Source organism: Nuphar pumila, chromosome 14, assembly GCF_984573655.1.
Source record: "Nuphar pumila chromosome 14, dmNupPumi1.hap1.1, whole genome shotgun sequence".
Taxonomy (NCBI): Eukaryota; Viridiplantae; Streptophyta; class Magnoliopsida; order Nymphaeales; family Nymphaeaceae; genus Nuphar; species Nuphar pumila.
Window position 1 is genome coordinate 67,840,766 of NC_143262.1, and position 7,253 is coordinate 67,848,018.

The 7,253-nt window shown below is 33.5% G+C and overlaps 1 non-coding gene across 1 annotated transcript; it reads left to right on the top strand.

The window, feature by feature from the left end:
* The first annotated feature begins 251 nt into the window (after positions 1-251).
* Positions 252-333, top strand: TRNAS-CGA (transfer RNA serine (anticodon CGA)). Its single transcript has one exon. It is a non-coding gene; the product is annotated as a tRNA-Ser (tRNA).
* The last annotated feature ends 6,920 nt before the right edge of the window (positions 334-7,253 follow it).

Below are 7,253 nucleotides of genomic sequence, written 5' to 3' on the forward strand. Positions count from 1 at the left end.
TGGGTGCAAACAGGTTGCATAGCGGCTAGACCATCATACAGTTGAATCTGAAAATGCATGAGTAAGGAAATTTGAATTTGCATTGGGATCCAAAACTAGTGGAATTAAGTTGATTCAAGTTACCTGAACCGGAGCCGAATCAAGCAACTACTTATATGGGCAGATTAGCGCTGACCCAAACCAAATATAAACCAATGGGTTTGTCTCTTGCCAACCCATTTTTATAATTGTACGCAAAATAAGTATAAGTTGTCGATATGTCCGAGTGGTTAAGGAGACAGACTCGAAATCTGTTGGGCTTTGCCTGCGCAGGTTCGAATCCTGCTGTCGACGATATTTTCTCTCTCTTTCATTTGGTTTGTTCAACTTTTCTTTTGTGTGCGACCCAAAAAAGATGGATAGTCGATTTCTGATGTTAACGGCTCAGATGGTTTCCACTTCCAGTACTAGTTCAGCCTCGTGTCTAGGGTTGCAAACTGGTCGGACTCGTGGAGGGGCTTTTGCAAATTTTGGCTGTCTCAGATCCGACCCTTTCTCCTAATGACATTTCGTAATATTCACACAAATCAACTAAACAAATGGGGTATGTGGGATTCATTCTTAATCGGAATCCAATTCTTAACTTTGGATCTGAACCGAAAACATACACGGCAACACTGGGTTGGATAAAAAGGTATGGAAAACAAGCTTGTTACTTGTAGAAAGTCAACCCCTTGCCTAACAAAAAAACAAATCAGATTGGATCTGAGTATAAACATAGATAAGACATATTGATCCAAATCTAATAAGACTCCAAGACGATTGAATTATGGAAAATGACCGTATGTGTTTTCTTAAAAACCTTATAATTTTTTATATTTTTCTCATGTTCAATATCACAAATATCTGAATTTAAAAAGGATTCTTACCCTTCGCACATGTGAACTTCATCCTACGTATGTGAACTTCTTTCTAAATATGTCATTGTTTTTTGCCGGTTTCTATTCTCAGATTTATATCGTTTCGATCCGATGTAAAAAACTCGTGCTTTTATACTAGTTGAAAAATTGCAACATATCCCTATAACTTTCATGTTTTGAGTCAAAACAAAAAATCTCTAAAGAAATTCTGTTTTAAGTTCAAAAACAATAATAGAAACATGCTTTGCAAAGTGAAAAAATTGAATAACGAGTAGTTTCAAAAGATGTTTCGACCCAAAAAATAAAGAATTATGAAAAAACACAAGAAAGAACAAAGAAACTAGATAAATATTTTTTCAACAACACCGAATTTGCTGAAAAATGACGAAAGAGTGCTAAGATACAACCCCGTCAACGTTCTTAAAACTTGAGGAAGTCTACAGAAAATATATGCAGACTTAAGAAAGTTTGAATAAAATATGTGAAGACTTTCTCAATTTCGCATAAAATATTTACGAACTTAAGAAAGTTTACATAAAATATGTGTAGATTTCCTCAAGTCAGAATATATTTTTATGTAAACTTTCTTAACTTGGTATATATTTTATGCAGACTTAAGAAAGTCCACGTAAAATGTGTGAACTTCATTAAGTTTGCACAAAATATATGCAGACTTAAAAAAGTCCGCATAAAAACATATGCAGACTTGAAGAAGTACATATAAAATATATGCAAACTTGAGTAAGTTAACATAAAATATGTGTGAATTTTCTCAAGTCTGCATAAAATATATACAAACTTAAAGAAAGTTCACACATATTTTATACAGACTTCCTCAAGTTTGCATATAATATATGCAGACTTGAGGAAGTCCTAACATATTTTATGCAAATTTTCTCAAGTTTGCACATATTTTATTTTGACTTGAGGAAATCCACATATATTTTATTTCAACTTTTTCAAGTTTGCATATATTTTATGCGTACTTCTCAAGTTTTAGGAACGTTGTCAGGGTTGTATCTTAGCGTCCTTTTATCGTTTTTCAGCAAATCAGGTATCTTTAGAAAGATATTTTTTATAGCTTTTTATTATTATTTTTTTTTAGAATCCTTAATTTTCTCGATAGAAACGTCATATGAAACTACCCAATATTTGATTGTTCTGGTTTGTAAAGCATGTTCATATTCCAATTTTAGAACTAATAAACGAAAATCCTAAAGGGGTTTTAGTTCTAACTCAAAACATAAAAGTTACGAGGTTAGTCACAGTTTTCCAACAACTATAAACACACAAGTTTTTGACGTTAGATCACATAGATACAGATTTGAGAGTAAATACTGTTATGAAAAAAAATCACATATTTGAGAGAAAGTTTGCATGTGCGAAAGCTAAAAAGATCTTTTTAAATTCAGATATTTGAGATTTTGGATATGGAAAGAATATCGAAAATTATAGGGTTATTAAGAAAGCACATCAAATTAGTGGTACATTACGATTATTTTCTGATTGGATTAAGCAAATTTAAATCCTATTCAAATGCACATCTACATCATATTTTAGGAATCCAAAAATGAAGTATTTGACCCGGATCAAAGGTCCAACCAAATCTGACCTATTTGCAACATTAGGAACAAGCTCTTGCAAAACCTTCTTACCAAGGTTTTTTGGGTTCGAATTCTACTAGGCTGCTAGTTCTGGAGCTTGGCTGGTAGGATATGAAGCTGTCAATGGTCCAGTTGGGTTCTCACCAAATTCATGTCCAACCCTTAAAAGCATTCCATCGTGAAAGGTTCAAGTTTGTGTCCAAACTCCAAACCCAACTGGAGTGCAAGGACATAAGCAATAATAGAAGGAATTAAACTGGTTCAAGTTTCATTGGGTTGGATCTGGATGAGTCCAGACAGTTTGAGTTAGGATAGCAAGAATCGGACATGGTCATGATCTAGTAGGGGCAACCTGTGAATGTCAGCAAGTTGGCGTAACGTCACAAGTTCAAAATCCACGGGATGGAGTCCCTTGCCACAAGGTCAAAGCTGGGTGTACTCCCCGGTGAGCAGGGGGAACCCTAAAGGTTTTACCAACCAGAGGTCAGCCAAGGTGTGGTCTGTGATGGGGGTCCCTTGGTTTATCCAAAAAAAAAAAAAAGAACCTGACTGGTAAAATCTCTGATTTTTAGAATATTCTACATGAAATTTTTGGATCTTAATCAGTCCATGGGTCAAACCCAGGTTGATTTATAGACTTCCAAGCCAATGCTAAGTTCATGTAGAGGCGTCATAAGTTCATGGACTTGAGATTATTCAGTTGGTAAAACATTTGAGGTCAGTACACCAAGCTTCGACCTTTCAGCAAAGAATGGCCCATGAGTTTCGAACTCGTAATGTCAACATAGCGGTGTTCGTAAACCATTAAATGTTCGAGTATACAACAATTCTCTCAAACACGAAAATTCTCGCACCTATCCAAACCCACTTCTTTGTTTCATATAGGAAGTGGCTCTATTGTTTTATTTTTGTTGCTCAGTAGGATGTCTAGGGCGCTCAATCCAGCTTTGGTTTTAGACAAACCAAACTGCACCTGCGAATGGGGATTTTACCGAAATGGACCCGATAGTAAATATGGCCCGGACTTGCTGAAGTGGGTCTGATCAGCTAATCGGGCTGGATGGATAAGATCCAAGTAGTTTTCTGTATCGGACTCTTTTATTGATATACTTTTTCATTGACATGGTGACAGTGAGCCTTTGTCGCAGCTGAGGCGGCCAAATAATGTGTTTTATATTTCATGCCAACAATTTGCACGTCGTCACTGGCTTGTTGTGTCAACGGTATAGTAAAAGATCCGGCAGTTCTTGCAAAGTTTGTAGTATGAATACTTTTATGCTTTGCAAAGATGTAAGGTGACATTAAATTTAAGATTCAGCACGGCTAAAAGGGAGTTTATATATATATAGAGAGAGAGAGAGGAAAGGAAGCCATCCAACTAAAAAAAGGTTCAAAATCTACAACCAGATGGTTCTCCTTCTCTAATGTTTGAGGTCATCGATCGGACCTATAAATTTATTCTTTATAATTTATTTAGTAAGAAATATATTTCATATAAAGATTTTACAATATCTAAATATATTTTTCAAAACGTGAAAAATCAAAGGCTGACAATGCATTTAAAATTTTACAACACAAAGTACTCTGGGCCATCGATTTTTGGTGATTTAAAAAAATAAATCTAAATATCACAAAATTTTAAACTAAAACATGTTGCTTACTAAATAAATAATAAAAATCTAATGTGTACAGTCCAATCCATAAAAAAAACTAATTGTTAGAGAAGGAATGTCATCCTATCTCCCTTCTTTATATATATATATATATATATATATATATATATATGTGTGTGTGTGTGTGTGTGTGTGTGTGTGTGTGTGTAAGGAACCCTTCATGAAAAGACTGTAATATTTTTATTTTTCAGTTTTTTTGCACATTTGACCATTTAGATGTGATCTACATATTAAGTTTAGTTGAAACCAGCATTTGGATCATGTTTTTTTGACATATATGTCACATTTTATTATGGTTGAAAAAATCAACCACCATCAATTATCAAATTTGCAAAAACATCAAAAAAAAATTATACCAAAAAAAAAATATAATTCAAGGGGTGATTCCTACTATTTTGATACTGTTCAACATGTCCATGAGGTCATATTTCATCAAAACGACCTCTCTCTATGAGTTCCAACTAGGGGGTCCTTACCTTTACGAGGGTATATATAGCAATGCACCATAAACAAATCACGCATTGGTAAGAAGGCCTACTTATTTGATTAGGGTTCATTGTTAGTCATATAAGAATTATACATAAAAATAAAAGAGATAATTATTATTAAAGTAATACATTTTCTTGCAGTCTGAGATCAAAGACAGGCTAACTCAGATGTTTCAAACCTCATATTCATCTGTCAACTTTTCATCACAAATAGATGTCCTCTCTCAAGTTTTAGGACCAAACAAATATGAGCAAGTGTAGATGTTTGTCATGGGGGTGTCCTCTAAGGACTTGTCCGGCGAGTGTAGATGTTTGTCATGGGGTGTCTTCTAAGGACATAGTCCAAGCAAGGCAACACTGTTGCAGAAAAACAATGAGTATCGGGCCAATATTACTCAAATGTAAGTGAAAATCAGACGCTTGAAATCTCAAGTCAGAGAGTTGAAGGAGATATTCATGAGAATGGTGGCTAACAATCAAACAAGTTCTTCACAAGCTCCTTAGTTAAATTTATATAATTGAAGATTGTAATCTTGTACATGAATTTATATTTGGTATATATATATATATATATATATGAAAACTCGTATATTCAAATGGGTTTTCCTTCAGACTCTTTTGAACATGCAGTGCAACACTGCACATATTTTTTTTTAAATTACAAGATTTAGCGACGGTTTTGTTTATGCATGAATGTTTTGCTTGTTGAGTTTTTTAAAGGGTTTCAACTATGAATGTTAGAGTTATAGATGGTTGAACGGAGAAATATAGTAATGTATGTATGAATGCTTTGCATATTGTGTTTCTTATAGGGTTTCAATTGTGAATATTAGAGTTAGGAGGGTTGAAGAAAGAAATAGAGTAGTGTGTATATGAATGCTTTGCACACAATATTTCTTTCAGAGTTTCAATTGTGAATGTTTGAGTTATGGAGGATTGAAGGAAGGAATACAATAGTGTGTGTCTATGAATGTTTTGCATGTTGTATTTCTTGTAGGGTTTTAATTGTGAATGTTAGAGTTATGGTGGGTTGAAGGAAGAAATATAGTAGTGTGTATAAATACTTTGCATGTTGTATTTTTTACAGAATTTGAATTTTGAATGTTAGAGTTATTGAGGGTTGAATAAAGAAATATAGTAGTGTGTATGTATGAATACTTTGTATATTGTATTTCTTGTAGGATTTTAATTGTAAATGTGAGAATTATGAAGGGTTGAAGGAAGAAATATAGTAGTTGTATATAAATGTTTTGCATGTTGTATTTCTTGAAGGGTTTTAATTATGAATGTTGGAGTTATGAAGGGATAAAGGAAGAGAAATAATAGTATGTGTATGAATGAATGAATATATAAGTAGGTTTTGTAGTCAATAAATGATTTGATTTATAAATGAATGTATAAACAGTTTTTGTGTTCAATGAATGAATGAATGAATAAGTACATATTATTGAATGTATATGCAAGTTCATGAATGAATGAATAAATGAACATGTGTATAGTATTAAATGTATATGCAAGTTCATGAATGAATGAATTAGAAAGTATATAGTATTGAATGTATAAGCAGATTCATGAATGAATGAATGAATAAACAATATATATTATTGAATGTATCTATGAGCAGTTTATGAATGAATGAATGTATGTGTAACGCCCTAAAATTTCAACCTGTGATTTCGAAAACATTATCGAAAAGCCTTTTAAAGATTTAAAGTTTTCACTTTTAATAGCGACAGCGGAAGACATTTAGAAAGGAGCACAAGTTAACAAATCCTGGGTACGTTAGCTGAAAAACCATCATTTCACATGAACAACTACTTAAAGGAATTGAGGAAATAAAGCAATAGATCATTAATAAATTATGCAGTTTATTACAAAATGTGCATTTTCCCAATGTCCAATAATCTAAAGAAGAACTCCAAAACTCAGAGCCAAGACGCCAGTAAAAAAAAGAGAAATCTTGAGCCATAATGCACCACGCTATCAGCCGCCTGTGAAGTCCTACTCATTACCTGCCCATGAAATGGGTTAGTTTCATAATAAACCACTAGGTGCACGAATAGACAATGTAGAATAAAATAAAGCAAGGCATTCATGAGATAAACGATTTATTACATCAAAACAACAAGTATAATTGTAATCTATTCTAGCAAGTGTAACATATGCAAAGAGCTATTGTTGAAACAGGTATACCGATAACATTTCAAGCAGTATAAGTCTCAATCATATACAACTATTTAAAAAGATATTCTTTAAAATCTGATATTAACTGCCCTGTGGGTACACACAGACGCAAAACGTAAAAACAGCCGAGTCTGATTGAGGGGTTTATTTTGTCAGGTGTTTTTCATTAACTTGGATGGCTGACTAAGTCCGCTCCTAAGAGGACGATCAGTGACCAAGAGAGTAAATCTCCAAAGGTATTCTTGGCCCATGGATGCATCCAACTTCTGCAGAAGTACCTGGTAGTTACCACCTAGGATAATTTATGGTAATCCTGATTTCCTTAACTCTGATGACTGGGAAAACTGAGTCTTTTTCCCATGGGGTGATTGTTAACAACATGTTCATCAAAGTTTTTGTACCATC